Here is a 25,876-nt window from a genome sequence, read left to right on the forward strand (position 1 = left end):
ATTAATTGACAACGACAACCATGAATCATTAACAAGTTAAAATTAAATGTTGTTGGTGGGGATTCGAACTAGGGTCAACTGCTTGGAAGGCAGCTATGCTAACCACTGTACCACCAACGCTTCACTGATTACCATACTCTTGCATTTAATTTACAATGACAACCATGACTCATTGACAAGTAAAAATGAAATTGCGTTGCCCGGGAATCGAACCCGGGTCAACTGCCTGGAAGGCAGCTATGCTAACCACGATACCACCAACGCTTCACTTGTTCCCATCATCTTGAAATTTAAATGACAATGACAACTAAAACTAATTGAAAAGAAAAAGGGAATTTGCGTTGGCCGGGAATCGAACCCGGGTCAACTGCTTGGAAGGCAGCTATGCTAACCACTATACCACCAACGCTTCACTTGTTGCAATCATCTTGAATATAATTGACAAAGAAAACTATGAATCATAGACAAGTAAAAATGAAATTGCTTTAGCCGGGAATCAAACCCGGGTCAACTGCTTGGAAGGCAGCTATGCTAACCAATATACCACCAACGCTTCACTGGTTGCAATAATCTTGAAATTAATTGACAAAAACAACCATGAATCCTTAACAAGTAAAAATTAAATTTTGATGGTCGGGATTCGAACCAGGGTTAACTGCTTGGAAGGCAGCTATGCTAACCACTGTACCACCAACGCTTCATTTCTTACCATACTCTTGCATTTAATTGACAATGACAACCATGATTCATTGACATGTAAAATTGAACTTGCGTTGGCCGGGAATCGAACCCGTGTAAACTGCTTGGAAGGCAGGTATGCTAACCACTATACCAGCAACGCTTCATTTGTTCCAATAAATTTGAAATTAATTGACAAAGACAACCATGAATCATAGACAAGTAAAAATGAAATTGCTTTAGCCGGGAATCGAACCCGGGTCAACTGCTTGGAAGGCAGCTATGCTAACCACTATACCACCAACTCTTTAATTGTTCCAATAATTTTGAACTTAATTGACAAAGACAAACATGAATCATTAACAAGTTAAAATTAAATGTTGTTGGTGGGGAATCGAACCCGGGTCAATTGCTTGGAAGGCAGCTTGCTAATCACTGTACCACCAACGGTTCACTGATTACCATACTCTTGCATTTAATTGAAAATGACAACCATGATTCATTGACAAGTGAAATTGAAATTGCGTTGGCCGGGAATCGAACCCGGGTCAACTGCTTGGAAGGCAGCTATTCTAACCACTATACCACCAACGCTTCACTTGTTCCAATCATCTTGAAATTAAATGACAATGACAACTAAAACTCATTGAAAAGAAAAAGGGAATTTGCGTTGACCGGGAATCGAACCCGGGTCAACTGCTTGGGAAGCAGCTATGCTAACCACTATACCACCAACGCTTCACTAGTTGCAATAATCTTGAATATAATTGACAAAGAAAACTATGAATCATAGACAAGTAAAAATGAAATTGCTTTAGCCGGGAATCGAACCCGGGTCAACTGCTTGGAAGGCAGCTATGCTTACCACAATACCACCAACGCTTCACTTATTTCAATCATTTTGAAATAAATTGACGATGACAACTAAAACACAATAAAAAGTAAAAGGGAATATGTGTTGCCCGGGAATGGAACCCGGGTCAACTGCCTGGAAGGCAGCTACGCTAACCACTATACCACCAACGCTTCACTTGTTCCAATCATCTTGAAATTTAAATGACAATGACAACTAAAACTCATTGAAAAGAAAAAGGGAATTTGCGTTGGCCGGGAATAGAACCCGGGTCAACTGCTTGGAAGGCAGCTATGCTAACCACTATACCACCAACGCTTCACTTGTTGCAATCATCTTGAATATAATTGACAAAGAAAACTATGAATCATAGACAAGTAAAAATGAAATTGCTTTAGCCGGGAATCAAACCCGGGTCAACTGCTTGGAAGGCAGCTATGCTAACCAATATACCACCAACGCTTCACTGGTTGCAATAATCTTGAAATTAATTGACAAAGACAACCATGAATCCTTAACAAGTAAAAATTAAATTTTGTTGGACGGTATTCGAACCAGGGTTAACTACTTGGAAGGCAGCTATGCTAACCACTGTACCACCAAAGCTTCATTTCTTACCATACTCTTGCATTTAATTGGCAATGACAACCATGATTCATTGACATGTAAAATTGAACTTGCGTTGGCCGGTAATCGAACCCGGGTCAACTGCTTGGAAGGCAGGTATGCTAACCACTATACCAGCAACGCTTCATTTGTTCCAATAATTTTGAAGTTAATTGACAAAGACAACCATGAATCATAGACAAGTAAAAATGAAATTGCTTTAGCCGGGAATCGAACCCGGGTCAAATGCTTGGAAGGCAGCTATGCTAACCAATATACCACCAACGCTTCACTGGTTGCAATAATCTTGAAATTAATTGACAAAGACAACCATGAATCATTATCAGGTAAAAATTAAATTTTGTTGGTCGGGAATCAAACCCGGGTCAACTGCTTGGAAGGCAGCTTGCTAACCACTGTACCACCAACGCTTCACTTCTTACTATACTCTTGCATTTAATTGAAAATGACAACCATGATTCATTGACAAGTGAAATTGAAATTGCGTTGGCCGGGATTCGAACCCGGGTCAACTGCTTGGAAGGCAGCTATGCTAACCACTATACCACCAGCGCTTCACTTGTTCCAATCATCTTGAAATTAAATGACAATGACAACTAAAACTCATTGAAAAGAAAAAGGGAATTTGCGTTGGCCGGGAATCGAACCCGGGTCAACTGCTTGGGAAGCAGCTATGCTAACCACTATACCACCAACGCTTCACTAGTTGCAATAATCTTGAATATAATTGAGAAAGAAAACTAAGAATCATAGACAAGTAAAAATGAAATTGCTTTAGCCGGGAATCGAACCCGGGTCAACTGCTTGGAAGGCAGCTATGCTTACCACTATACCACCAACGCTTCACTTGTTCCAATCATCTTGAAATTAATTGACAACTAAAACTCATTAAAAAGCAAAAGTGCATTTGCGTTGGCCGGGAATCGAACCCGGGTCAACTGCTTGGAAGGCAGCTATGCTTACCACTATACCACCAACGCTTCACTTATTTCAATCATCTTGAAATAAATTGACGATGACAACTAAAACACAATAAAAAGTAAAAGGGAATATGTGTTGGCGGGGAATCGGACCCGGGTCAACTGCTTGGAAGGCAGCTATGCTAACCACTATACCACCAACGCTTCACTGGTTGCAATATTCTTGAAATTAATTGAAAATGACAGCCATGAATCCTTCACAAGTAAAAAGGAATTTGCATTGGCCGGAAATAGAACCCGGGTCAACTGCTTGGAAGGCAGCTATGCTAACCACTATACCACCAACGCTTCACTTGTTGCAATCATCTTGAATATAATTGACAAAGAAAACTATGAATCATAGACAAGTAAAAATTAAATTGCTTTAGCCGGGAATCGAACCCGGGTCAACTGCTTGGAAGTCAGCTATGCTAACCACTATACCACCAACGCTTTACTTGTTGCAATCATCTTGAATATAATTGACAAAGAAAACTATGAATCACAGAAAAGTAAAAATGAAATTGCTTTAGCCGGGAATCGAACCCGGGTCAACTGCTTGGAAGGCAGCTATGCTAACCACTATACCACCAACGCTTCACTTGTTGCAATAATCTTGAAATTAATTGACAAAGACAACCATGAATCATTAACAAGTAAAAATTAAATTTTGTTGGTCGGGATTCGAACCAGTGTTAACTGCTTGGAAGACAGCTATGCTAACCACTGTACCACCAACGCTTCACTTGTTCCAATCATCTTGAAATTAATTGACAACTAAAACTCATTAAAAAGTAAAAGTGCATTTGCGTTGGCCGGGAATCGAACCCGGGTCAACTGCTTGGAAGGCAGCTATGCTTACCACTATACCACCAACGCTTCACTTATTTCAATCATCTTGAAATAAATTGACGATGACAACTAAAACACAATAAAAAGTAAAAGGGAATATGTGTTGGCATGGAATCGAACCCGGGTCAACTGCTTGGAAGGCAGCTATGCTAACCACTATACCACCAAAGCTTTACTTGTTGCAATCATCTTGAATATAATTGACAAAGAAAACTATGAATCACAGAAAAGTAAAAATGAAATTGCTTTAGCCGGGAATCGAACCCGGGTCAACTGCTTGGAAGGCAGCTATGCTACCCAATATACCACCAACGCTTCTTTGGTTGCAATAATCTTGAAATTAATTGACAAAGACAACCATGAATCATTAACAGGTAAAAATTAAATTTTGTTGGTCGGGAATCAAACCCGGGTCAACTGCTTGGAAGGCAGTTTGCTAACCACTGTACCACCAACGCTTCACTTCTTACTATACTCTTGCATTTAATTGAAAATGACAACCATGATTCATTGACAAGTGAAATTGAAATTGCGTTGGCCGGGAATCGAACCCGGGTCAACTGCTTGGAAGGCAGCTATGCTAACCACTATACCACCAACGCTTCACTTGTTCCAATCATCTTGAAATTAAATGACAATGACAACTAAAAGTCATTGAAAAGAAAAAGGGAATTTGCGTTGGCCGGGAATCGAACCCGGGTCAACTGCTTGGGAAGCAGCTATGCTAACCACTATACCACCAACGCTTCACTAGTTGCAATCATCTTGAATATAATTGAGAAAGAAAACTAAGAATCATAGACAAGTAAAAATGAAATTGCTTTAGCCGGGAATCTAACCCGGGTCAACTGCTTGGAAGGCAGCTATGCTTACCACTATACCACCAACGCTTCACTTGTTCCAATCATCTTGAAATTAATTGACAACTAAAACTCATTAAGTGCACCAGTCCCTTAAATTCAACTGAGGAGTTCCAAATACGAAATTTCAAAATCGCCCAAAATTGGTTTAAAGTTAGCCCCTGGCTCTCTTATCATGGTAAAAAAGTTTGAGTTACATACAATAAATATTTTTCGAGAAAAACTGAATTTACGATTTTGCCTATCAAATCGCCGATTTGGGGGCATTTTTCACCTTGCGTAAAAAATCGCAAAATATTCTTTAAATATATGCGGAATTAAAAATAGCGATACAGATCCTTAGAAAGGAGTTGATAAGGTATAAATAGAGTGGTTTCTTCACTTTTTCCGACAAAAAAAGGATATTTTATTGCTGTCTAAACATGTCAATAAAAAATGTCGACTTGAATAATAGTCTAAATTAGGGGCTTATAAAATCGATGGTACATGGATTTTCGCAGAAATTTTGCACTTTGAGCAAAGATTGGTGTTATTTCTTTCGATTCAGCAGATAAAAAATTGGGGGAATCAAATTCCCGAATTATAATGAAGCCGAACGCAACCCCATGTCAAGCTCAAATAACACGCGATTTTCTTGACAGCCGTCTTTATTAGATACACATACCTGTTTGTACGGGAGACAAATCACCGAAAATAAACTCTATCCGTGCTGTATACTAATTTTAGATGCTGTATAATAGTCTTGGTTCATCCTTGGAAGTTACTGCAAGTCAATAAAGACATTACAATGAAAAATATTTGCTATTTTGTACGCCTGCCGGAATGGCAAACTTTGAAGGATTTGTTTGGGTTTTAAAATTTCTTTACGCTTCATTGAAGTAAAAGATATTCAAGCACATCAGTTCTTACCTTCTGTCAAGAGGTTTCTAGGGAAAAGGCCGATTTGTAAGATTAATTTCAATGTAAAGGTCAAGTACTTGAACACGAGTCTGGTTTCAAATGACAACAACTGATCAGCCGTCTGCCAGATGAGAATGCGTGACTTTCCACAGGTATCCTAATCCCCATAAGAACAGACAGTTTTGAGTCTTAGTCTTTCTTTATTAGAAAACCATATTTGATAAAAAGTCGATATCATGTCTTGTTTGTCTATTTTCAAAAACATCTGATGATTTGGTAAAGAACTTAGGCGTAAGAGTAAAAATTGTATATTTACGTTTATCTGCATATTAGTTGTGTGCACATGAGCACTGCTTGATTACTGCTGAAATTTTATCAATAAGAGCGGGTCTCTGTAAAATGAAGACCGGACCTTCACGGACCTACGCGGACCGGACCTCGGCGGACCGGTTTTTTTTTTTTATTTATTTTTAAATACACAAACATATACATAAAATAAAAAATTGTCGCCAAAGAAAAAACAGCTTGCTGACATTTTGCGTGGGAGTCCCTAGGGCAAGTGTGCCCTTGTTGCGGGGCGCCGGTGGGACAGAGTTTCTTTTTCATTACGGACTTTGCGCAAAATTACCGACTTGCTCCAGGTGACTGAAGTAGTTTGAAAAATCGGTAGCTGGAAAATCGGCAACTACGTGAGAATAGTGACTTTAAATGGGCTGCTTCGCTACTTTGTAGCAAGAGAAAACAAATATCACTCTGTCCAAACACTGAGCTGTCAGTTAACTCAATGGAAACTGTTGATTGCCGTTAGAACAATGAACCTCTATTGGCTACTTCCCTGCATTGTATTAAGAAAAAAACAAAAGCCGCTCTGCACAAACACAATCGTAGATTGCCGTGAGAACAGTAACTTGTTATTGGCTACTTTGCTTGATATAACAAGACCAACAACTGTGCAATGCCAACAAGACTGCCTGGAAAAGGGTTACAAAATCAGTTGGAGCTTGCGACAGATTGAATGAACATGTCTATGATTCCGATACAGACGACGATCTACTCCCCGTGTTTGAGGGGTAAAATAATACTTTCGCTAAACGAAAGATATAATGCTAATTGACATTGTTTTAATGCGAGGGATGTTTTAGCCTGTGAGCAAGTCTGTACTTTTGGGCAAAGTCTGTCATGAAAAAGAAATCTCCGTCTCTCCCCCCCCCCCCCCCCCCCCCCCCCCCCCCCCCCCCCCCCCCCCCCCCACACACACACACACACACACACAACGGTAAAGAAGTCGAGTCTACCAAACGGGAGGTTGAGTTGAAATAGGGACTCCCCAAAATATGTTCAGAGAATAAGCAAAATGCAGTCCCGTACCCAGGGGGGAGGGGGGATGCTGGGGTTGCGAACGCATCCCCCCACAACGGCCGAAGGTCGGTTCCCAATGGAAGTGCTATTTGTAGACAAAACTATAAAGCATAAGCTAGATAACCCTGGTACGCAGCCAAATCCGGCAAGTAAAAGTCCCGTGAAGATACTGCAAAGGCATAAAAAGTCCCTCTTTGTTCTTTCGGGGATAGTCAGATTTTTATTAGAGAACTCATTTTACTCGTCGTCGCTTTACTCGTCCCCACTCAGAACAGCCGGATTCCGAGCTACGAACAAGCAACCATCGCCTGGGCTACTTGTGATTACATTTGCGTTTCAAGAGTCACCTACGCGCGCGCTTAACAAATACTCCGGTCGTTAAATCATGATTCACTTGCCAGCTCTAGCAAGAAGAAGTTCAAACTCAGTTTGAAGAGACTTGTCTGATATGTTAAGCAGCTTCTTGTGTCCACGAATATCCTTGTTACAGTCTTTCAGAAGAACGCACTTTGAATTGCAATCGACACTAGGGCCACAAGGACCACCCACGCAAACAGCGTAATCACAGGTAATCATGATCAAGAAAAATATCAAGCATCATCTGATTTACAATTCTAGCTTGCCTGATTTTATAAGAAGCAGATTAATGTGATCTCTTTGTGTTGCCCTAAAGCCTTTTGTGGCTAACGGAGGTGTTACTGTAACAGGATGCCGCTTTGAGGGAGTGTGACAATTCTTCCAGCTTATGCCCTTATGTCAACGAAGCATGTTTGCTTGTGGTATTTGTGTTTTATTCTTCGATTGGTGTTTCCTATCTAGAATTACGCTTTCACAACAGGCGAGCCAGCTGAGAAGAGATATCTCCTACTTTCGGGTGATGTCCTGCTGCAAGAGACCATGATACATCATGGTCTCTTGCCTGCTGTGAGTGAATGTCAAGTATCGCATACGCATATACATATCCCATATTAATTTTTAAAATAATTTTGGCATCATTAATATGTTTTTTTAGAATGAAGAACATAAAATGAGAAACAATCTAAAATAAAAACTGCAAGCCGACTAGTTGAACTATTCTTTATATCGGGTTTCCTTTGGAAATTCACGCATGCTCATCTGGTAGACCGCTGATCAGCTGATCAGTTGTTGTTGTCATTTAAAACCAGACTCGTGTTCAAGTACTTGACATTTGCATTGAAATTAATCTCATAAATCGGCCTTTTTCCCAGAAACCTCTTGACAGAAGGTAAGAACTAATGTGCTTGAATATCTTTTACTTCAAGGAAGCGTAAAGAAACTTTAAAACCCAAACAAACCTTCAAAGTTTGCCATTCCGGAAGGCGTTCTTAAATGAAATCTGTACAAAATAGCAAATATTTTTCATTGTAATGTCTTTATTGAATTCCAGTGACTTCCAAGGATGAACCAAAACAATTATACAGCATCTGAGATTAGTATACAGCAAGGGTAGAGATTATTTTTTGTGATTTGTCTCCTGTACAAACAGGTATGTGTATCTAATAAAGACGGCTGTCAAGAAAATCGCGTGTTATTTGAGCTTGACATGGGGTTGCGTTCGGCTTCATTATAATTCGGGAATTTGATTCCCCCAATTTTTTATTTGCTGAATCGAAAGAAATAACACCAATCTTTGCTCAAAGTGCAAAATTTCTGCGAAAATCCATGTACCATCGATTTTATAAGCCCCTAATTTAGACTATTATTCAAGTCGACATTTTTTATTGACATATTTAGACAGCAATAAAATATCCTTTTTTTGTCGGAAAAAGTGAAGAAACCACTCGATTTATACCTTATCAACTCCTTTCTAAGGATCTGTATCGCTATTTTTAATTCCGCATATATTTAAAGAATATTTTGCGATTTTTTACGCAAGGTGAAAAATGCCCCCAAATCGGCGATTTGATAGGCAAAATCGTAAATTCGGAATTTCTCGAAAAATATTTATTGTATGTAACTCAAACTTTTTAACCATGATAAGAGAACCAGGGGCTAACTTTAAACCACTTTTGAGCGATTTTGAAATTTCTTATTTGGAACTCCTCAGTTGAATCTAAGGGACTGGTGCACTTAAAAAGCAAAAGTGCATTTGCGTTGGCCGGGAATCGAACCCGGGTCAACTGCTTGGAAGGCAGCTATGCTTACCACTATACCACCAACGCTTCACTTATTTCAATCATCTTGAAATAAATTGACGATGACAACTAAAACACAATAAAAAGTAAAAGGGAATATGTGTTGGCAGGGAATCGGACCCGGGTCAACTGCTTGGAAGGCAGCTATGCTAACCACTATACCACCAACGCTTCACTGGTTGCAATAATCTTGAAATTAATTGAAAATGACAGCCATGAATCCTTCACAAGTAAAAAGGAATTTGCATTGGCCGGAAATAGAACCCAGGTCAACTGCTTGGAAGGCAGCTATGCTAACCACTATACCACCAACGCTTCACTTGTTGCAATCATCTTGAATATAATTGACAAAGAAAACTATGAATCATAGACAAGTAAAAATTAAATTGCTTTAGCCGGGAATCGAACCTGGGTCAACTGCTTGGAAGGAAGCTATGCTAACCACTATACCACCAACGCTTTACTTGTTGCAATCATCTTGAATATAATTGACAAAGAAAACTATGAATCACAGAAAAGTAAAAATGAAATTGCTTTAGCCGGGAATCGAACCCGGGTCAACTGCTTGGAAGGCAGCTATGCTAACCACTATACCACCAACGCTTCACTTGTTGCAATAATCTTGAAATTAATTGACAAAGACAACCATGAATCATTAACAAGTTCAAATTAAATTTTGTTGGTCGGGATTCGAACCAGTGTTAACTGCTTGGAAGACAGCTATGCTAACCACTGTACCACCAACGCTTCACTTGTTCCAATCATCTTGAAATTAATTGACAACTAAAACTCATTAAAAAGTAAAAGTGCATTTGCGTTGGCCGGGAATCGAACCCGGGTCAACTGCTTGGAAGGCAGCTATGCTTACCACTATACCACCAACGCTTCACTTATTTCAATCATCTTGAAATAAATTGACGATGACAACTAAAACACAATAAAAAGTAAAAGGGAATATGTGTTGGCAGGGAATCGAACCCGGGTCAACTGCTTGGAAGGCAGCTATGCTAACCACTAAACCACCAAAGCTTTACTTGTTGCAATCATCTTGAATATAATTGACAAAGAAAACTATGAATCACAGAAAAGTAAAAATGCAATTGCTTTAGCCGGGAATCGAACCCGGGTCAACTGCTTGGAAGGCAGCTATGCTAACCACTATACCACCAACGCTTCACTTGTTGCAATAATCTTGAAATTAATTGACAAAGACAACCATGAATGATTAACAAGTAAAAATTAAATTTTGTTGGTCGGGATTCGAACCAGAGTTAACTGCTTGGAAGACAGCTATGCTAACCACTGTACCACCAACGCTTCACTTGTTCCAATCATCTTGAAATTAATTGACAACTAAAACTCATTAAAAAGTAAAAGTGCATTTGCGTTGGCCGGGAATCGAACCCGGGTCAACTGCTTGGAAGGCAGCTATGCTTACCACTATGCCACCAACGCTTCACTTATTTCAATCATCTTGAAATAAATTGACGATGACAACTAAAACACAATAAAAAGTAAAAGGGAATATGTGTTGGCCGGGAATCGAACCCGGGTCAACTGCTTGGAAGGCAGCTATGCTTACCACTATACCACCAACGCTTCACTGGTTGCAATAATCTTGAAATTAATTGAAAATGACAGCCATGAATGCTTCACAAGTAAAAAGGAATTTGCATTGGCCGGAAATAGAACCCGGGTCAACTGCTTGGAAGGCAGCTATGCTAACCACTATACCACCAACGCTTCACTTGTTGCAAACATCTTGAATATAATTGACAAAGAAAACTATGAATCATAGACAAGTAAAAATGAAATTGCTTTAGCCGGGAATCGAACCCGGGTCAACTGCTTGGAAGGCAGCTATGCTAACCACTATACCACCAAAGCTTTACTTGTTGCAATCATCTTGAATATAATTGACAAAGAAAACTATGAATCACAGAAAAGTAAAAATGAAATTGCTTTAGCCGGGAATCGAACCCGGGTCAACTGCTTGGAAGGCAGCTATGCTAACCACTATACCACCAACGCTTCACTTCTTACTATACTCTTGCATTTAATTAAAAATGACAACCATGATTCATTGACAAGTGAAATTGAAATTGCGTTGGCCGGGAATCGAACCCGGGTAAACTGCTTGGAAGGCAGCTATGCTAACCACTATACCACCAACGCTTCACTTGTTCCAATCATCTTGAAATTAAATGACAATGACAACTAAAAGTCATTGAAATGAAAAAGGGAATTTGCGTTGGCCGGGAATCGAACCCGGGTCAACTGCTTGGGAAGCAGCTATGCTAACCACTATACCACCAACGCTTCACTAGTTGCAATCATCTTGAATATAATTGAGAAAGAAAACTAAGAATCATAGACAAGTAAAAATGAAATTGCTTTAGCCGGGAATCGAACCCGGGTCAACTGCTTGGAGGCAGCTATGCTTACCACTATACCACCAACGCTTCACTTGTTCCAATCATCTTGAAATTAATTGACAACTAAAACTCATTAAAAAGTAAAAGGGAATTTGCGTTGGCCGGGAATCGAACCCGGGTCAACTGCTTGGAAGGCAGCTATGCTTACCACTATACCACCAACGCTTCACTTGTTTCAATCATCTTGAAATAAATTGACGATGACAACTAAAACACATTAAAAAGTAAAAGGGAATATGTGTTGGCAGGGAATCGAACCCGGGTCAACTGCTTGGAAGGCAGCAATGCTAACCAGTATACCACCAACGCTTCACTTTATGCAATAATCTTGAAATTAATTGAAAATGACAGCCATGAATCCTTGACAAATAAAAAGGAATTTGCGTTGACCGGGAATAGAACCCGGGTCAACTGCTTGAAAGGCAGCTATGCTAACCACTATACCACCAACGCTTCACTTGTTGCAATAATCTTGAAATTAATCGAAAATGACAGCCATGAATCCTTGACAAGTAAAAAGGAATTTGCGTTGGCCGGGAATCGAACCCGGGTCAACTGCTTGGAAGGCAGCTATGCTAACCACTATACCACCAACGCTTCACTTGTTCCAATCATCTTGAAATTTAAATGACAATGACAACTAAAACTCATTGAAAAGAAAAAGGGAATTTGCGTTGGCCGGGAATCGAACCCGGGTCAACTGCTTGGAAGGCAGCTATGCTAACCACTATACCACCAACGCTTCACTTGTTGCAATCATCTTGAATATAATTGACAAAGAAAACTATGAATCATAGACAAGTAAAAATGAAATTGCTTTAGCCGGGAATCAAACCCGGGTCAACTGCTTGGAAGGCAGCTATGCTAACCAATATACCACCAACGCTTCACTGGTTGCAATAAACTTGAAATTAATTGACAAAGACAACCATGAATCCTTAACAAGTAAAAATTAAATTTTGTTGGTCGGGATTCGAACCAGGGTTAACTGCTTGGAAGGCAGCTATGCTAACCACTGTACCACCAACGCTTCATTTCTTACCATACTCTTGCATTTAATTGACAATGACAACCATGATTCATTGACAAGTAAAATTGAACTTGCGTTGGCAGGGAATCGAACCCGGGTCAACTGCTTGGAAGGCAGGTATGCTAACCACTATACCTGCAACGCTTTATTTGTTCCAATAATTTTGAAATTAATTGACAAAGACAACCATGAATCATAGACAAGTAAAAATGAAATTGCTTTAACCGGGAATCGAACCCGGGTCAACTGCTTGGAAGTCAGCTATGCTAACCACTATACCACCAACGCTTCACTTGTTCCAATCATCTTGAAATTAAATGCCATTGACAACTAAAACTCATTGACAAGTAAAATGAAATTGCTTTGGCCGGGAATCGAACCCGGGTCAACTGCTTGGGAAGCAGCTATGCTAACCACTATACCACCAACGCTTCACTTGTTGCAATCATCTTGAATATATTAGACAAAGAAAACTATGAATCATAGACAAGTAAAAATGAAATTGCTTTAGCCGGGAATCGAACCCGGGTTAACTGCTTGGAAGGCAGCTATGTTAACAACTGTACCACCAACGCTTCATTTCTTACCATACTCTTGCATTTAATTGACAATGACAACCATGATTCATTGACAAGTAAAATTGAAATTGCGTTGGACGGGAATCGGACCCTGGTTAACTGCTTGAAAGGCAGCTATGCTAACCACTATACCACCAACGCTTCAATTGTTCAAATAATTTTGAAATTAATTGACAAAGACAACCATGAATCATTGACAAGTTAAAATTAAATGTTGTTGGTGGGGATTTGAACTAGGGTCAGCTGCTTGGAAGGCAGCTATGCTAACCAATGTACCACCAACGCTTCACTTATTACCATACTCTTGCATTTAATTGACAATGACAACCATGACTCATTGCCAAGTAAAAATGAAATTACGTTGGCCGGGAATCGAACCCGGGTCAACTGCTTGGAAGACAGCTATGCTAACCACTATACCACCAACGCTTCACTTGTTCCAATCATCTTGAAATTAATTGACAAAGACAACCATGAATCATTAACAGGTAAAAATTAAATTTTTTTGGTGGGGAATCGAACCAGGGTCAACTGCTTGGAGGGCAGCTATGCTAACCACTGTACCACCAACGCTTCACTTGTTCCAATCATCTTGAAAATTAAATGACATTGACAACTAAAACTCATTGACAATTAAAAATGAAATTGCGTTGGCCGGGAATCGAACCCCGGGTCAACTGCTTGGGAAGCAGCTATGCTAACCACTGTACCACCAACGCTTCACTTGTTGGAATCATCTTTTATATAATTGACAAAGAAAACTATGAATCATAGACAAGTAAAAATGAAATTGCTTTAGCCGGGAATCGAACCCGGGTAAACTGCTTGGAAGGCAGCTATGCTAACCACTATACCACCAACGCTTCACTTGTTCCAATCATCTTGAAATTAAATGACATTGACAACTAAAACTCATTGAAAAGAAAAAGGGAATTTGCGTTGGCCGGGAATCGAACCCGGGTCAACTGCTTGGTAAGCAGCTATGCTAACCACTATACTAACAACGCTTCACTTTTTACCATACTCTTGCATTTAATTGACTATAAAAACCATGATTCATTGACAAGTAAAAATGAAATTGCGTTGGCCGGGAAACGAACCCGGGTAAACTGCTTGGAAGCCAGCTATGCTAACCACTATACCACCAACATTTCACTTGTTCCAATCATCTTGAAATTAAATGACATTGACAACTAAAACTCATTGAAAAGAAAAAGGGAATTTGCGTTGGCCGGGAATCGAACCCGGGTCAACTGCTTGGGAAGCAGCTATGCTAACCACTATACCACCAACGCTTCACTTGTTGCAATCATCTTGAAATTAAATGACAATGACAACTAAAACTCATTGAAAAGAAAAAGGGAATTTGCGTTGGCCGGGAATCGAACCCGGGTCAACTGCATGGGAAGCAGCTATGCTAACCACTATACCACCAACGCTTCACTAGTTGCAATAATCTTGAATATAATTGACAAAGAAAACTTTGAATCCTTAACAAGTAAAAATTACATTTTGTTGGTCGTGATTCGAACCAGGTTAACTGCTTGCAAGGCATCTTTGCTAACCACTGTACCACCAACGCTTCATTTCTTACCATACTCTTGCATTTAATTGACAATGACAACCATTATTCATTGACAAGTAAAATTGAAATTGCGTTGGCCGGGAATCGAACCCGGGTCAACTGCTTGGAAGGCAGCTATGCTAACCACTATACCACCAACGCTTCAATTGATCCAATAATTTTGAAATTAATTGATAAAGACAACCATGAATCATTAAGAAGTTAAAATTAAATGTTGTTGGTGGGGATTCGAACTAGGGTCAGCTGCTTGGAACGCAGCTATTCTAACCACTGTACCACCAACTCTTCACTGATTACCATACTCTTGCATTTAATTGACAATGACAACCATGACTCATTGACGAGTAAAAATGAAATTACGTTAGCCGGGAATGGAACCCGGGTCAACGGGTTGCTTACCACTATACCACCAACGCTTCACTTGTTCCAATAATTTGGAAATTATGTGAAAAAGACAACCATGAATCATTAACAAGTAAAAATTAAATTTTGTTGGTCGGGAATCGAACCAGGGTCAACTGCTTGGAAGACAGCTATGCTAACCACTATACCACCAACGCTTCACTTGTTCCAATAATTTGGAAATTATATGAAAAAGACAACCATGAATCATTAACAAGTTAAAATTAAATGTTGTTGGTGGGGATTCGAACTAGGGTCAACTGCTTTGAAGGCAGCTATGCTAACCACTGTACCACCAACGCTTCACTGATTACCATACTCTTGCGTTTAATTTACAATGACAACCATGACTCATTGACAAGTAAAAATGAAATTGCGTTGGCCGGGAATCGAACATGGGTCAACTGCTTGGAAGGCAGCTATGCTAACCAGTACACCACCAACGCTTCACTTGTTCCAATCATCTTGAAATTTAAATGACAATGACAACTAAAACTCATTGAAAAGAAAAAGGGAATTTGCGTTGGCCGGGAATCGAACCCGGGTCAACTGCTTGGAAGGCAGCTATGCTAACCACTATACCACCGACGCTTCACTTGTTGCAATCATCTTGAAATTAATTGACAAAGAAAACTATGAATCATAGACAAGCAAAAAATGAAATTGCTTTAGCCGGGAATCGAACCCGGGTCAACTGCTTGGAAGGCAGCTATGCTAACCACTATACCACCAACGCTTCACTTGTTGCAATAATCTTGAAATTAATTGAAAATGACAGCCATGAATCCTTGACAAGTAAAAAGGAATTTCCGTTGGCCGGGAATCGAACCCGGGTCAACTGCTTGGAAGGCAGCTATGCTAACCACTATACCACCAACGCTTCACTTGTTGCAATCATCTTGAATATAATTGACAAAGAAAACTATGAATCATAGACAAGTAAAAATGAAATTGCTTTAGCCGGGAATCGAACCCGGGTCAACTGCTTGGAAGGCAGCTATGCTAACCAATATACCACCAACGCTTCACTGGTTGCAATAATCTTGAAATTAATTGACAAAGACAACCATGAATCATTAACAAGTTAAAATTAAATGTTGTTGGTGGGGATTCGAACTAGGGTCAACTGCTTTGAAGGCAGCTATGCTAACCACTGTACCACCAACGCTTCACTGATTACCATACTCTTGCGTTTAATTTACAATGACAACCATGACTCATTGACAAGTAAAAATGAAATTGCGTTGGCCGGGAATTGAACCCGGGTCAACTGCTTGGAAGGCAGCTATGCTAACCACTATACCACCAACGCTTCACTTGTTCCAATCATCTTGAAATTTAAATGACAATGACAACTAAAACTCATTGAAAAGAAAAAGGGAATTTGCGTTTGCCGGGAATCGAACCCGGGTCAACTGCTTGGAAGGCAGCTATGCTAACCACTATACCACCAACGCTTCACTTGTTGCAATCATCTTGAATATAATTGACAAAGAAAACTTTGAATCATAGACAAGTAAAAATGAAATTGCTTTAGCCGGGAATCGAACCCGGGTAAACTGCTTGAATAGCAGCTATGCTAACCAATATACCACCAACGCTTCATTGGTTGCAATAATCTTGAAATTAATTGACAAAGACAACCATGAATCCTTAACAAGTAAAATTTAAATTTTGTTGGTCGGGATTCGAACCAGGGTTCACTGCTTGGAAGGCAGCTATGCTAACCACTGTACCACCAACGCTTCATTTCTTACCATACTCTTGCATTTAATTGACAATGACAACCATGATTCATTGACAAGTAAAGTTGAAATTGCGTTTGCCGGGAATCGAACCCGGGTCAACTGCTTGTAAGGCAGCTATGCTAACCACTATACCACCAACGCTTCAATTGTTCCAATAATTTTGAATTTAATTGACAAAGACAACCATGAACCATTAACAAGTTAAAATTAAATGTTGTTGGTGGGGATTCGAACTAGGGTCAACTGCTTGGAAGGCAGCTATGCTAACCACTGTACCACCAACGATTCACTGATTACCATACTTTTGCATTTAATTTACAATGACAACCATGACTCATTGACAAGTAAAAATGAAATTGCGTTGGCCGGGAATCGAACATGGGTCAACTGCTTGGAAGGCAGCTATGCTAACCAGTACATCACCAACGCTTCACTTGTTCCAATCATCTTGAAATTTAAATGACAATGACAACTAAAACTCATTGAAAAGAAAAAGGGAATTTGCGTTGGCCGGGAATCGAACCCGGGTCAACTGCTTGGAAGGCAGCTATGCTAACCACTATACCACCAACGCTTCACTTGTTGCAATCATCTTGAATATAATTGACAAAGAAAACTATGTATCATAGACAAGTAAAAATGAAATTGCTTTAGCCGGGAATCAAACCCGGGTCAACTGCTTGGAAGGCAGCTATGCTAACCAATATACCACCAACGCTTCACTGGTTGCAATAATCTTGAAATTAATTGACAAAGACAACCATGAATCCTTAACAAGTAAAAATTAAAAAAAATCATCTTGAAATTAAATGACAATGACAACTAAAACTCATTGAAAAAAAAAGGGAATTTGCGTTGGCCGGGAATCGAACCCGGGTCAACTGCTTGGGAAGCAGCTATGCTAACCACTATACCACCAACGCTTCACTAGTTGCAATAATCTTGAATATAATTGACAAAGAAAACTATGAATCATAGACAAGTAAAAATGAAATTGCTTTAGCCGGGAATCGAACCCGGGTCAACTGCTTGGAAGGCAGCTATGCTTACCACTATACCACCAACGCTTCACTTGTTTCAATAATCTTGAAATAAATTTACGATGACAACTAAAACACATTAAAAAGTAAAAGGGAATATGTGTTGGCAGGGAATCGAACCCGGGTCAACTGCTTGGAAGGCAGCTATGCTAACCAGTATACCACCAACGCTTCACTTGTTGCAATAATCTTGAAATTAATTGAAAATGACAGCCATGAATCCTTGACAAGTAAAAAGGAATTTGCGTTGGCCGGGAATAGAACCCGGGTCAACTGCTTGAAAGGCAGCTATGCTAACCACTATACCACCAAAGCTTCACTTGTTGCAATAATCTTGAAATTAATTGAAAATGACAGCCATGAATCCTTGACAAGTAAAAAGGAATTTGCGTTGGCCGGGAATCGAACCCGGGTCAACTGCTTGGAAGGCAGCTATGCTAACCACTATACCACCAACGCTTCACTTGTTGCAATCATCTTGAATATAATTGACAAAGAAAACTATGAATCATAGACAAGTAAAAATGAAATTGCTTTAGCCGGGAATCGAACCCGGGTCAACTGCTTGGAAGGCAGCTATGCTAACCAATATACCACCAACGCTTCACTGGTTGCAATAATCTTGAAATTAATTGACAAAGACAACCATGAATCATTAACAAGTTAAAATTAAATGTTGTTGGTGGGGATTCGAACTAGGGTCAACTGCTTGGAAGGCAGCTATGCTAACCAATATACCACCAACGCTTCACTGGTTGCAATAATCTTGAAATTAATTGACAAAGACAACCATGAATCCTTAACAAGTAAAAATTAAATTTTGTTGGTCGGGATTCGAACCAGGGTTAACTGCTTGGAAGGCAGCTATGCTAACCACTGTACCACCAACGCTTAATTTCTTACCATACTCTTGCATTTAATTGAAAATGACAACCATGATTCATTGACAAGTAAAATTGAAATTGCGTTGGCCGGGAATCGAACCCGGGTCAACTGCTTGGAAGGCAGGTATGCTAACCACTATACCAGCAACGCTTCATTTGTTACAATAATTTTGAAATTAATTGACAAAGACAACCATGAATCATAGACAAGTAAAAATGAAATTGCTTTAGTCGGGAATCGAACCCGGGTCAACTTCTTGGAAGGCAGCTATGCTTACCACTATACAAGCAACGCTTCACTTGTTCCAATCATCTTGAAATGAAATGACAATGACAACTAAAACTCATTGAAAAGAAAAAGGGAATTTGCGTTGGCCGGGAATCGAACCCGGGTGAACTGCTTGGAAGGCAGCTATGCTTACCACTATACCACCAACGCTTCACTTGTTCGAATCATCTTGAAATTAATTGACAAAGAAAACTATGAATCATTAACAGGTAAAAATTAAATTTTGTTGGTCGGGAATCGAACCCGGGTCAACTGCTTGGAAGGCAGCTTGCTAATCACTGTACCACCAACGCTTCACTGATTACCATACTCTTGCATTTAATTGAAAATGACAACCATGATTCATTGACAAGTGAAATTGAAATTGCGTTGGCCGGGAATAGAACCCGGGTCAACTGCTTGGAAGGCAGCTATGCTAACCACTATACCACCAACGCTTCACTTGTTCCAATCATCTTGAAATTAAATGACAATGACAACTAAAACTCATTGAAAAGAAAAAGGGAATTTGCGTTGGCCGGGAATCGAACCCGGGTCAACTGCTTGGGAAGCAGCTATGCTAACCACTATACCACCAACGCTTCACTAGTTGCAATAATCTTGAATATAATTGACAAAGAAAACTATGAATCATAGACAAGTAAAAATGAAATTGCTTTAGCCGGGAATCGAACCCGGGTAAACTGCTTGGAAGGCAGCTATGCTTACCACTATACCACCAACGCTTCACTTGTTCCAATCATCTTGAAATTAATTGACAACTAAAACTCATTAAAAAGTAAAAGGGAATTTGCGTTGGCCGGGAATCGAACCCGGGTCAACTGCTTGGAAGGCAGCTATGCTTACCACTATACCACCAACGCTTCACTTGTTTCAATAATCTTGAAATAAATTTACGATGACAACTAAAACACATTAAAAAGTAAAAGGGAATATGTGTTGGCAGGGAATCGAACCCGGGTCAACTGCTTGGAAGGCAGCTATGCTAACCAATATACCACCAACGCTTCACTTGTTGCAATAATCTTGAAATTAATTGAAAATGACAGCCATGAATCCTTGACAAGTAAAAAGGAATTTGCGTTGGCCGGGAATAGAACCCGGGTCAACTGCTTGAAAGGCAGCTATGCTAACCACTATACCACCAACGCTTCACTTGTTGCAATAATCTTGAAATTAATTGAAAATGACAGCCATGAATCCTTGACAAGTAAAAAGGAATTTGCGTTGGCCGGGAATCGAACCCGGGTCAACTGCTTGGAAGGCAGCTATGCTAACCACTATACCACCAACGCTTCACTTGTTGCAATCATTTTGAATATAATTGACAAAGAAAACTATGAATCATAGACAAGTAAAAATGAAATTGCTTTAGCCGGGAATCGAACCCGGGTCAACTGCTTGGAAGGCAGCTATGCTAACCACTATACCACCAACGCTTCACTTGTTGCAATAATCTTGAAATTAATTGACAAAGACAACCATGAATCATTAACAAGTTAAAATTAAATGTTGTTGGTGGGGATTCGAACTAGGGTCAACTGCTTTGAAGGCAGCTATGCTAACCACTGTACCACCAACGCTTCACTGATTACCATCCTCTTGCATTTAATTTACAATGACAACCATGACTAATTGACAAGTAAAAATGAAATTGCGTTTGCCGGGAATCAAACCCGGGTCAACTGCTTGGAAGGCAGCTATGCTTACCACTATACCACCAACGCTTCACTTATTTCAATCATCTTGAAATAAATTGACGATGACAACTAAAACACAATAAAAAGTAAAAGGGTATATGTGTTGCCCGGGAATCGAACCCGGGTCAACTGCCTGGAAGGCAGCTACGCTAACCACTATACCACCAACGCTTCACTTGTTCCAATCATCTTGAAATTTAAATGACAATGACAACTAAAACTCATTGAAAAGAAAAAGGGAATTTGCGTTGGCCTGGAATAGAACCCGGGTCAACTGCTTGGAAGGCAGCTATGCTAACCACTATACCACCAACGCTTCACTTGTTGCAATCATCTTGAATATAATTGACAAAGAAAACTATGAATCATAGACAAGTAAAAATGAAATTGCTCTAGCCGGGTATCAAACCCGGGTCAACTGCTTGGAAGGCAGCTATGCTAACCAATATACCACCAACGCTTCACTGGTTGCAATAATCTTGAAATTAATTGACAAAGACAACCATGAATCCTTAACAAGTAAAAATTAAATTTTGTTGGACGGGATTCGAACCAGGGTTAACTGCTTGAAAGGCAGCTATGCTAACCACTGTACCACCAACGCTTCATTTCTTACCATACTCTTGCATTTAATTGACAATCACAACCATGATTCATTGACATGTAAAATTGAACTTGCGTTGGCCGGGAATCGAACCCGGGTCAACTGCTTGGAAGGCAGGTATGCTAACCACTATACCAGCAACGCTTCATTTGTTCCAATAATTTTGAAGTTAATTGACAAAGACAACCATGAATCATAGACAAGTAAAAATGAAATTGCTTTAGCCGGGAATCGAACCCGGGTCAAATGCTTGGAAGGCAGCTATGCTAACCAATATACCACCAACGCTTCACTGGTTGCAATAATCTTGAAATTAATTGACAAAGACAACCATGAATCATTAACAGGTAAAAATTAAATTTTGTTGGTCGGGAATCAAACCCGGGTCAACTTCTTGGAAGGCAGCTTGCTAACCACTGTACCACCAACGCTTCATTTCTTACCATACTCTTGCATTTAATTGACAATGACAACCATGATTCATTGACAAGTAAAATTGAAATTGCGTTGGCCGGGAATCGAACCCGGGTAAACTGCTTGGAAGGCAGCTATGCTTACCACTATACCACCAACGCTTCACTTGTTCCAATCATCTTGAAATTAATTGACAACTAAAACACATTAAAAAGTAAAAGGTAATATGTGTCGGCAGGGAATCGAACCCGGGTCAACTGCTTGGAAGGCAGCTATGCTAACCAGTATACCACCAACGCTTCACTTGTTGCAATAATCTTGAAATTAATTGAAAATGACAGCCATGAATCCTTGACAAGTAAAAAGGAATTTGCGTTGTCCGGGAATAGAACCCGGGTCAACTGCTTGAAAGGCACCTATGCTAACCACTATACCACCAACGCTTCACTTGTTGCAATAATCTTGAAATTAATTGAAAATGACATCCATGAATCCTTGACAAGTAAAAAGGAATTTGCGTTGGCCGGGAATCGAACCCGGGTCAACTGCTTGGAAGGCAGCTATGCTAACCACTATACCACCAACGCTTCACTTGTTGCAATCTTTTTGAATATAATTGACAAAGAAAACTATGAATCATAGACAAGTAAAAATGAAATTGCTTTAGCCGGGTATCAAACCCGGGTCAACTGCTTGGAAGGCAGCTATGCTAACCAATATACCACCAACGCTTCACTGGTTGCAATAATCTTGAAATTAATTGACAAAGACAACCATGAATCCTTAACAAGTAAAAATTAAATTTTGTTAGACGGGATTCGAACCAGGGTTAACTGCTTGGAAGGCAGCTATGCTAACCACTGTACCACCAACGCTTCATTTCTTACCATACTCTTGCATTTAATTGACAATCACAACCATGATTCATTGACATGTAAAATTGAACTTGCGTTGGCCGGGAATCGAACCCGGGTCAACTGCTTGGAAGGCAGGTATGCTAACCACTATACCAGCAACGCTTCATTTGTTCCAATAATTTTGAAGTTAATTGACAAAGACAACCATGAATCATAGACAAGTAAAAATGAAATTGCTTTAGCCGGGAATCGAACCCGGGTCAAATGCTTGGAAGGCAGCTTTGCTAACCAATATACCACCAACGCTTCACTGGTTGCAATAATCTTGAAATTAATTGACAAAGACAACCATGAATCATTAACAAGTAAAAATTAAATTTTGTTGGTCGGGATTCGAACCAGTGTTAACTGCTTGGAAGACAGCTATGCTAACCACTGTACCACCAACGCTTCATTTCTTACCATACTCTTGCATTTAATTGACAATGACAACCATGATTCATTGACAAGTAAAATTGAAATTGCGTTGGCCGGGAATCGAACCCGGGTAAACTGCTTGGAAGGCAGCTATGCTAACCACTATACCACCAACTCTTCAATTGTTCCAATAATTTTGAACTTAATTGACTAAGACAAACATGAATCATTAACAAGTTAAAATTAAATGTTGTTGGTGGGGAATCGAACCCGGGTCAACTGCTTGGAAGGCAGCTTGCTAATCACTGTACCACCAACGCTTCACTGATTACCATACTCTTGCATTTAATTGAAACTGACAACCATGATTCATTGACAAGTGAAATTGAAATTGCGTTGGCCGGGAATCGAACCCGGGTCAACTGCTTGGAAGGCAGCTATGCTAACCACTATACCACCAACGCTTCATTTGTTTCAATCATCTTGAAATTAAATAACAATGACAACTAAAACTCATTGAAAAGAAAAAGAGAATTTGCGTTGGCCGGGAATCGAACCCGGGTCAACTGCATGGGAAGGAGCTATGCTAACCACTATACCACCAACGCTTCACTTGTTGCAATCATCTTGAATATAATTGACAAAGAAAACTATGAATCATAGACAAGTAAAAATGAAATTGCTTTAGCCGGGAATCGAACCCGGGTCAACTGCTTGAAAGGCAGCTATGCTAACCACTATACCACCAACGCTTCACTTGTTGCAATAATCTTGAAATTAATTGAAAATGACAGCCATGAATCCTTGACAAGTAAAAAGGAATTTGCGTTGGCCGGGAATCGAACCCGGGTCAACTGCTTGGTAGGCAGCTATGCTAACCACTATACCACCAACGCTTCACTTGTTGCAATCATCTTGAATATAATTGACAAAGAAAACTATGAATCATAGACAAGTAAAAATGAAATTGCTTTAGCCGGGAATCAAACCCGGGTCAACTGCTTGGAAGGCAGCTATGCTAACCAATATACCACCAACGCTTCACTTGTTTCAATCATCTTGAAATTAAATGACCATGACAACTAAAACTCATTGAAAAGAACAAGGGAATTTGCGTTGGCCGGGAATCGAACGCGGGTCAACTGCTTGGGAAGCAGCTATGCTAACCACTATACCACCAACGCTTCACTAGTTGCAATAATCTTGAATATAATTGACAAAGAAAACTATGAATCATAGACAAGTAAAAATGAAATTGCTTTAGCCGGGAATCGAATTTGGGTCAACTGCTTGGAAGGCAGCTATGCTTACCACTATACCACCAACGCTTCACTTGTTCCAATCATCTTGAAATTAATTGACAACTAAAACTCATTAAAAAGTAAAAGTGCATTTGCGTTGGCCGGGAATCGAACCCGGGTCAACTGCTTGGAAGGCAGCTATTCTAACCACTATACCACCAACGCTTCACTTGTTGCAATAATCTTGAAATTAATTGACGATGACAACTAAAACACATTAAAAAGTAAAAGGGAATATGTGTTGGCAGGGAATCGAACCCGGGTCAACTGCTTGAAAGGCAGCTATGCTAACCACTATACCACCAACGCTTCACTTGTTGCAATAATCTTGAAATTAATTGAAAATGACAGCCATGAATCCTTGACAAGTAAAAAGGAATTTGCGTTGGCCGAGAATCGAACCCGGGTCAACTGCTTGGAAGGCAGCTTGCTAATCACTGTACCACCAACGCTTCACTGATTACCATACTCTTGCATTTAATTGAAAATGACAACCATGATTCATTGACAAGTGAAATTGAAATTGCGTTGGCCGGGAATCGAACCCGGGTCAACTGCTTGGAAGGCAGCTATGCTAACCACTATACCACCAACGCTTCACTTGTTCCAATCATCTTGAAATTAAATGACAATGACAACTAAAACTCATTGAAAAGAAAAAGGGAATTTGCGTTGGCCGGGAATCTAACCCGGGTCAACTGCTTGGGAAGCAGCTATGCTAACCACTATACCACCAACGCTTCACTAGTTGCAATAATCTTGAATATAAATGACAAAGAAAACTATGAATCATAGACAAGTAAAAATGAAATTGCTTAAGCCGGGAATCGAACCCGGGTCAACTGCTTGGAAGGCATCTATGCTTACCACTATACCACCAACGCTTCACTTGTTTCAATCATCTTGAAATTAATTGACAACTAAAACACATTAAAAAGTAAAAGGTAATATGTGTCGGCAGGGAATCGAACCCGGGTCAACTGCTTGGAAGGCAGCTATGCTAACCAGTATACCACCAACGCTTCACTTGTTGCAATAATCTTGAAATTAATTGAAAATGACAGCCATGAATCCTTGACAAGTAAAAAGGAATTTGCGTTGGCCGGGAATAGAACCCGGGTCAACTGCTTGAAAGGCGGCTATGCTAACCACTATACCACCAACGCTTCACTTGTTGCAATAATCTTGAAATTAATTGAAAATGACAGCCATGAATCCTTGACAAGTAAAAAGGAATTTGCGTTGGCCGGGAATCGAACCCGGGTCAACTGCTTGGAAGGCAGCTATGCTAACCACTATACCACCAACGCTTCACTTGTTGCAATCTTTTTGAATATAATTGACAAAG

General features: G+C 39.9%; 2 long non-coding RNA genes and 76 other non-coding genes across 78 annotated transcripts; 1 reads left to right on the top strand and 77 right to left on the bottom strand.

Moving 5' to 3' along the window:
- Positions 1 to 337: 337 nt before the first annotated feature.
- Trnag-ucc lies at positions 338 to 409 on the bottom strand. Its single transcript has one exon. It is a non-coding gene; the product is annotated as a tRNA-Gly (tRNA).
- A 504-nt stretch (positions 410 to 913) lies between these two features.
- Positions 914 to 983, bottom strand: Trnag-ucc. The gene has a single exon. It is a non-coding gene; the product is annotated as a tRNA-Gly (tRNA).
- A 217-nt stretch (positions 984 to 1,200) lies between these two features.
- Trnag-ucc lies at positions 1,201 to 1,272 on the bottom strand. The gene has a single exon. It is a non-coding gene; the product is annotated as a tRNA-Gly (tRNA).
- Positions 1,273 to 1,344: 72 nt separating this feature from the next.
- On the bottom strand, positions 1,345 to 1,416 carry Trnag-ccc. The gene has a single exon. It is a non-coding gene; the product is annotated as a tRNA-Gly (tRNA).
- A 72-nt stretch (positions 1,417 to 1,488) lies between these two features.
- Positions 1,489 to 1,560, bottom strand: Trnag-ucc. The gene has a single exon. It is a non-coding gene; the product is annotated as a tRNA-Gly (tRNA).
- Positions 1,561 to 1,777: 217 nt separating this feature from the next.
- On the bottom strand, positions 1,778 to 1,849 carry Trnag-ucc. Its single transcript has one exon. It is a non-coding gene; the product is annotated as a tRNA-Gly (tRNA).
- Positions 1,850 to 2,640: 791 nt separating this feature from the next.
- On the bottom strand, positions 2,641 to 2,712 carry Trnag-ucc. Its single transcript has one exon. It is a non-coding gene; the product is annotated as a tRNA-Gly (tRNA).
- A 72-nt stretch (positions 2,713 to 2,784) lies between these two features.
- On the bottom strand, positions 2,785 to 2,856 carry Trnag-ccc. The gene has a single exon. It is a non-coding gene; the product is annotated as a tRNA-Gly (tRNA).
- A 72-nt stretch (positions 2,857 to 2,928) lies between these two features.
- Trnag-ucc lies at positions 2,929 to 3,000 on the bottom strand. Its single transcript has one exon. It is a non-coding gene; the product is annotated as a tRNA-Gly (tRNA).
- Positions 3,001 to 3,066: 66 nt separating this feature from the next.
- Positions 3,067 to 3,138, bottom strand: Trnag-ucc. The gene has a single exon. It is a non-coding gene; the product is annotated as a tRNA-Gly (tRNA).
- A 360-nt stretch (positions 3,139 to 3,498) lies between these two features.
- Positions 3,499 to 3,570, bottom strand: Trnag-ucc. Its single transcript has one exon. It is a non-coding gene; the product is annotated as a tRNA-Gly (tRNA).
- A 72-nt stretch (positions 3,571 to 3,642) lies between these two features.
- Trnag-ucc lies at positions 3,643 to 3,714 on the bottom strand. Its single transcript has one exon. It is a non-coding gene; the product is annotated as a tRNA-Gly (tRNA).
- Positions 3,715 to 3,924: 210 nt separating this feature from the next.
- Positions 3,925 to 3,996, bottom strand: Trnag-ucc. The gene has a single exon. It is a non-coding gene; the product is annotated as a tRNA-Gly (tRNA).
- A 503-nt stretch (positions 3,997 to 4,499) lies between these two features.
- Positions 4,500 to 4,571, bottom strand: Trnag-ucc. Its single transcript has one exon. It is a non-coding gene; the product is annotated as a tRNA-Gly (tRNA).
- A 72-nt stretch (positions 4,572 to 4,643) lies between these two features.
- On the bottom strand, positions 4,644 to 4,715 carry Trnag-ccc. The gene has a single exon. It is a non-coding gene; the product is annotated as a tRNA-Gly (tRNA).
- A 72-nt stretch (positions 4,716 to 4,787) lies between these two features.
- On the bottom strand, positions 4,788 to 4,859 carry Trnag-ucc. Its single transcript has one exon. It is a non-coding gene; the product is annotated as a tRNA-Gly (tRNA).
- A 695-nt stretch (positions 4,860 to 5,554) lies between these two features.
- Positions 5,555 to 6,889, bottom strand: LOC125561979. The gene is made up of 2 exons (XR_007307684.1): positions 5,739 to 6,889; positions 5,555 to 5,592 (listed from the first exon to the last, which is right to left on the bottom strand). It is a non-coding gene; the product is annotated as an uncharacterized LOC125561979 (long non-coding RNA).
- Positions 6,890 to 8,028: 1,139 nt separating this feature from the next.
- On the top strand, positions 8,029 to 8,630 carry LOC125561983. The gene is made up of 2 exons (XR_007307688.1): positions 8,029 to 8,334; positions 8,497 to 8,630. It is a non-coding gene; the product is annotated as an uncharacterized LOC125561983 (long non-coding RNA).
- A 569-nt stretch (positions 8,631 to 9,199) lies between these two features.
- Positions 9,200 to 9,271, bottom strand: Trnag-ucc. Its single transcript has one exon. It is a non-coding gene; the product is annotated as a tRNA-Gly (tRNA).
- A 504-nt stretch (positions 9,272 to 9,775) lies between these two features.
- Positions 9,776 to 9,847, bottom strand: Trnag-ucc. The gene has a single exon. It is a non-coding gene; the product is annotated as a tRNA-Gly (tRNA).
- Positions 9,848 to 10,057: 210 nt separating this feature from the next.
- Positions 10,058 to 10,129, bottom strand: Trnag-ucc. The gene has a single exon. It is a non-coding gene; the product is annotated as a tRNA-Gly (tRNA).
- A 216-nt stretch (positions 10,130 to 10,345) lies between these two features.
- On the bottom strand, positions 10,346 to 10,417 carry Trnag-ucc. Its single transcript has one exon. It is a non-coding gene; the product is annotated as a tRNA-Gly (tRNA).
- A 210-nt stretch (positions 10,418 to 10,627) lies between these two features.
- Positions 10,628 to 10,699, bottom strand: Trnag-ucc. Its single transcript has one exon. It is a non-coding gene; the product is annotated as a tRNA-Gly (tRNA).
- Positions 10,700 to 10,771: 72 nt separating this feature from the next.
- Positions 10,772 to 10,843, bottom strand: Trnag-ucc. Its single transcript has one exon. It is a non-coding gene; the product is annotated as a tRNA-Gly (tRNA).
- Positions 10,844 to 11,059: 216 nt separating this feature from the next.
- Positions 11,060 to 11,131, bottom strand: Trnag-ucc. The gene has a single exon. It is a non-coding gene; the product is annotated as a tRNA-Gly (tRNA).
- Positions 11,132 to 11,203: 72 nt separating this feature from the next.
- Trnag-ucc lies at positions 11,204 to 11,275 on the bottom strand. Its single transcript has one exon. It is a non-coding gene; the product is annotated as a tRNA-Gly (tRNA).
- A 72-nt stretch (positions 11,276 to 11,347) lies between these two features.
- Positions 11,348 to 11,419, bottom strand: Trnag-ucc. The gene has a single exon. It is a non-coding gene; the product is annotated as a tRNA-Gly (tRNA).
- A 72-nt stretch (positions 11,420 to 11,491) lies between these two features.
- Trnag-ccc lies at positions 11,492 to 11,563 on the bottom strand. The gene has a single exon. It is a non-coding gene; the product is annotated as a tRNA-Gly (tRNA).
- Positions 11,564 to 11,772: 209 nt separating this feature from the next.
- Trnag-ucc lies at positions 11,773 to 11,844 on the bottom strand. The gene has a single exon. It is a non-coding gene; the product is annotated as a tRNA-Gly (tRNA).
- Positions 11,845 to 12,060: 216 nt separating this feature from the next.
- Trnae-uuc lies at positions 12,061 to 12,132 on the bottom strand. Its single transcript has one exon. It is a non-coding gene; the product is annotated as a tRNA-Glu (tRNA).
- A 72-nt stretch (positions 12,133 to 12,204) lies between these two features.
- On the bottom strand, positions 12,205 to 12,276 carry Trnag-ucc. Its single transcript has one exon. It is a non-coding gene; the product is annotated as a tRNA-Gly (tRNA).
- A 73-nt stretch (positions 12,277 to 12,349) lies between these two features.
- On the bottom strand, positions 12,350 to 12,421 carry Trnag-ucc. Its single transcript has one exon. It is a non-coding gene; the product is annotated as a tRNA-Gly (tRNA).
- Positions 12,422 to 13,068: 647 nt separating this feature from the next.
- Positions 13,069 to 13,140, bottom strand: Trnag-ccc. Its single transcript has one exon. It is a non-coding gene; the product is annotated as a tRNA-Gly (tRNA).
- Positions 13,141 to 13,644: 504 nt separating this feature from the next.
- Trnag-ccc lies at positions 13,645 to 13,716 on the bottom strand. The gene has a single exon. It is a non-coding gene; the product is annotated as a tRNA-Gly (tRNA).
- Positions 13,717 to 13,933: 217 nt separating this feature from the next.
- Trnag-ccc lies at positions 13,934 to 14,006 on the bottom strand. Its single transcript has one exon. It is a non-coding gene; the product is annotated as a tRNA-Gly (tRNA).
- A 72-nt stretch (positions 14,007 to 14,078) lies between these two features.
- On the bottom strand, positions 14,079 to 14,150 carry Trnag-ucc. The gene has a single exon. It is a non-coding gene; the product is annotated as a tRNA-Gly (tRNA).
- A 72-nt stretch (positions 14,151 to 14,222) lies between these two features.
- On the bottom strand, positions 14,223 to 14,294 carry Trnag-ccc. Its single transcript has one exon. It is a non-coding gene; the product is annotated as a tRNA-Gly (tRNA).
- Positions 14,295 to 14,510: 216 nt separating this feature from the next.
- Trnag-ccc lies at positions 14,511 to 14,582 on the bottom strand. Its single transcript has one exon. It is a non-coding gene; the product is annotated as a tRNA-Gly (tRNA).
- Positions 14,583 to 14,654: 72 nt separating this feature from the next.
- On the bottom strand, positions 14,655 to 14,726 carry Trnag-ccc. The gene has a single exon. It is a non-coding gene; the product is annotated as a tRNA-Gly (tRNA).
- A 215-nt stretch (positions 14,727 to 14,941) lies between these two features.
- On the bottom strand, positions 14,942 to 15,013 carry Trnag-ucc. Its single transcript has one exon. It is a non-coding gene; the product is annotated as a tRNA-Gly (tRNA).
- Positions 15,014 to 15,793: 780 nt separating this feature from the next.
- Positions 15,794 to 15,865, bottom strand: Trnag-ucc. The gene has a single exon. It is a non-coding gene; the product is annotated as a tRNA-Gly (tRNA).
- A 73-nt stretch (positions 15,866 to 15,938) lies between these two features.
- Trnag-ucc lies at positions 15,939 to 16,010 on the bottom strand. Its single transcript has one exon. It is a non-coding gene; the product is annotated as a tRNA-Gly (tRNA).
- A 72-nt stretch (positions 16,011 to 16,082) lies between these two features.
- Positions 16,083 to 16,154, bottom strand: Trnag-ucc. The gene has a single exon. It is a non-coding gene; the product is annotated as a tRNA-Gly (tRNA).
- A 72-nt stretch (positions 16,155 to 16,226) lies between these two features.
- On the bottom strand, positions 16,227 to 16,298 carry Trnag-ucc. Its single transcript has one exon. It is a non-coding gene; the product is annotated as a tRNA-Gly (tRNA).
- Positions 16,299 to 16,514: 216 nt separating this feature from the next.
- Positions 16,515 to 16,586, bottom strand: Trnag-ucc. Its single transcript has one exon. It is a non-coding gene; the product is annotated as a tRNA-Gly (tRNA).
- A 73-nt stretch (positions 16,587 to 16,659) lies between these two features.
- On the bottom strand, positions 16,660 to 16,731 carry Trnag-ucc. The gene has a single exon. It is a non-coding gene; the product is annotated as a tRNA-Gly (tRNA).
- Positions 16,732 to 17,091: 360 nt separating this feature from the next.
- On the bottom strand, positions 17,092 to 17,163 carry Trnav-uac. The gene has a single exon. It is a non-coding gene; the product is annotated as a tRNA-Val (tRNA).
- A 361-nt stretch (positions 17,164 to 17,524) lies between these two features.
- On the bottom strand, positions 17,525 to 17,596 carry Trnag-ucc. The gene has a single exon. It is a non-coding gene; the product is annotated as a tRNA-Gly (tRNA).
- A 277-nt stretch (positions 17,597 to 17,873) lies between these two features.
- On the bottom strand, positions 17,874 to 17,945 carry Trnag-ccc. The gene has a single exon. It is a non-coding gene; the product is annotated as a tRNA-Gly (tRNA).
- A 72-nt stretch (positions 17,946 to 18,017) lies between these two features.
- Positions 18,018 to 18,089, bottom strand: Trnag-ucc. The gene has a single exon. It is a non-coding gene; the product is annotated as a tRNA-Gly (tRNA).
- Positions 18,090 to 18,305: 216 nt separating this feature from the next.
- On the bottom strand, positions 18,306 to 18,377 carry Trnae-uuc. The gene has a single exon. It is a non-coding gene; the product is annotated as a tRNA-Glu (tRNA).
- A 72-nt stretch (positions 18,378 to 18,449) lies between these two features.
- Positions 18,450 to 18,521, bottom strand: Trnag-ucc. The gene has a single exon. It is a non-coding gene; the product is annotated as a tRNA-Gly (tRNA).
- Positions 18,522 to 18,593: 72 nt separating this feature from the next.
- On the bottom strand, positions 18,594 to 18,665 carry Trnag-ucc. Its single transcript has one exon. It is a non-coding gene; the product is annotated as a tRNA-Gly (tRNA).
- Positions 18,666 to 19,025: 360 nt separating this feature from the next.
- On the bottom strand, positions 19,026 to 19,097 carry Trnag-ucc. Its single transcript has one exon. It is a non-coding gene; the product is annotated as a tRNA-Gly (tRNA).
- Positions 19,098 to 19,313: 216 nt separating this feature from the next.
- On the bottom strand, positions 19,314 to 19,385 carry Trnag-ucc. Its single transcript has one exon. It is a non-coding gene; the product is annotated as a tRNA-Gly (tRNA).
- A 215-nt stretch (positions 19,386 to 19,600) lies between these two features.
- Positions 19,601 to 19,672, bottom strand: Trnag-ucc. The gene has a single exon. It is a non-coding gene; the product is annotated as a tRNA-Gly (tRNA).
- Positions 19,673 to 19,744: 72 nt separating this feature from the next.
- Trnag-ccc lies at positions 19,745 to 19,816 on the bottom strand. The gene has a single exon. It is a non-coding gene; the product is annotated as a tRNA-Gly (tRNA).
- Positions 19,817 to 19,888: 72 nt separating this feature from the next.
- On the bottom strand, positions 19,889 to 19,960 carry Trnag-ucc. Its single transcript has one exon. It is a non-coding gene; the product is annotated as a tRNA-Gly (tRNA).
- A 66-nt stretch (positions 19,961 to 20,026) lies between these two features.
- On the bottom strand, positions 20,027 to 20,098 carry Trnag-ucc. The gene has a single exon. It is a non-coding gene; the product is annotated as a tRNA-Gly (tRNA).
- Positions 20,099 to 20,314: 216 nt separating this feature from the next.
- Trnae-uuc lies at positions 20,315 to 20,386 on the bottom strand. The gene has a single exon. It is a non-coding gene; the product is annotated as a tRNA-Glu (tRNA).
- Positions 20,387 to 20,458: 72 nt separating this feature from the next.
- Positions 20,459 to 20,530, bottom strand: Trnag-ucc. Its single transcript has one exon. It is a non-coding gene; the product is annotated as a tRNA-Gly (tRNA).
- A 72-nt stretch (positions 20,531 to 20,602) lies between these two features.
- Trnag-ucc lies at positions 20,603 to 20,674 on the bottom strand. The gene has a single exon. It is a non-coding gene; the product is annotated as a tRNA-Gly (tRNA).
- A 216-nt stretch (positions 20,675 to 20,890) lies between these two features.
- On the bottom strand, positions 20,891 to 20,962 carry Trnag-ucc. Its single transcript has one exon. It is a non-coding gene; the product is annotated as a tRNA-Gly (tRNA).
- A 649-nt stretch (positions 20,963 to 21,611) lies between these two features.
- Positions 21,612 to 21,683, bottom strand: Trnag-ucc. The gene has a single exon. It is a non-coding gene; the product is annotated as a tRNA-Gly (tRNA).
- Positions 21,684 to 22,042: 359 nt separating this feature from the next.
- Trnag-ucc lies at positions 22,043 to 22,114 on the bottom strand. Its single transcript has one exon. It is a non-coding gene; the product is annotated as a tRNA-Gly (tRNA).
- Positions 22,115 to 22,468: 354 nt separating this feature from the next.
- On the bottom strand, positions 22,469 to 22,540 carry Trnag-ucc. Its single transcript has one exon. It is a non-coding gene; the product is annotated as a tRNA-Gly (tRNA).
- Positions 22,541 to 23,332: 792 nt separating this feature from the next.
- Trnag-ucc lies at positions 23,333 to 23,404 on the bottom strand. The gene has a single exon. It is a non-coding gene; the product is annotated as a tRNA-Gly (tRNA).
- A 215-nt stretch (positions 23,405 to 23,619) lies between these two features.
- On the bottom strand, positions 23,620 to 23,691 carry Trnag-ucc. The gene has a single exon. It is a non-coding gene; the product is annotated as a tRNA-Gly (tRNA).
- Positions 23,692 to 23,763: 72 nt separating this feature from the next.
- Positions 23,764 to 23,835, bottom strand: Trnag-ccc. Its single transcript has one exon. It is a non-coding gene; the product is annotated as a tRNA-Gly (tRNA).
- Positions 23,836 to 23,907: 72 nt separating this feature from the next.
- On the bottom strand, positions 23,908 to 23,979 carry Trnae-uuc. The gene has a single exon. It is a non-coding gene; the product is annotated as a tRNA-Glu (tRNA).
- Positions 23,980 to 24,051: 72 nt separating this feature from the next.
- Positions 24,052 to 24,123, bottom strand: Trnag-acc. Its single transcript has one exon. It is a non-coding gene; the product is annotated as a tRNA-Gly (tRNA).
- A 216-nt stretch (positions 24,124 to 24,339) lies between these two features.
- Positions 24,340 to 24,411, bottom strand: Trnag-ccc. Its single transcript has one exon. It is a non-coding gene; the product is annotated as a tRNA-Gly (tRNA).
- Positions 24,412 to 24,621: 210 nt separating this feature from the next.
- On the bottom strand, positions 24,622 to 24,693 carry Trnag-ucc. Its single transcript has one exon. It is a non-coding gene; the product is annotated as a tRNA-Gly (tRNA).
- Positions 24,694 to 24,765: 72 nt separating this feature from the next.
- On the bottom strand, positions 24,766 to 24,837 carry Trnae-uuc. The gene has a single exon. It is a non-coding gene; the product is annotated as a tRNA-Glu (tRNA).
- A 215-nt stretch (positions 24,838 to 25,052) lies between these two features.
- On the bottom strand, positions 25,053 to 25,124 carry Trnag-ucc. Its single transcript has one exon. It is a non-coding gene; the product is annotated as a tRNA-Gly (tRNA).
- A 72-nt stretch (positions 25,125 to 25,196) lies between these two features.
- On the bottom strand, positions 25,197 to 25,268 carry Trnag-ccc. The gene has a single exon. It is a non-coding gene; the product is annotated as a tRNA-Gly (tRNA).
- Positions 25,269 to 25,622: 354 nt separating this feature from the next.
- Positions 25,623 to 25,694, bottom strand: Trnae-uuc. Its single transcript has one exon. It is a non-coding gene; the product is annotated as a tRNA-Glu (tRNA).
- Positions 25,695 to 25,766: 72 nt separating this feature from the next.
- On the bottom strand, positions 25,767 to 25,838 carry Trnag-ucc. The gene has a single exon. It is a non-coding gene; the product is annotated as a tRNA-Gly (tRNA).
- Positions 25,839 to 25,876: the final 38 nt, after the last annotated feature.

The sequence above is a fragment of the Nematostella vectensis genome, chromosome 4 (assembly GCF_932526225.1).
Source record: "Nematostella vectensis chromosome 4, jaNemVect1.1, whole genome shotgun sequence".
Lineage (NCBI taxonomy): Eukaryota > Metazoa > Cnidaria > Anthozoa > Actiniaria > Edwardsiidae > Nematostella > Nematostella vectensis.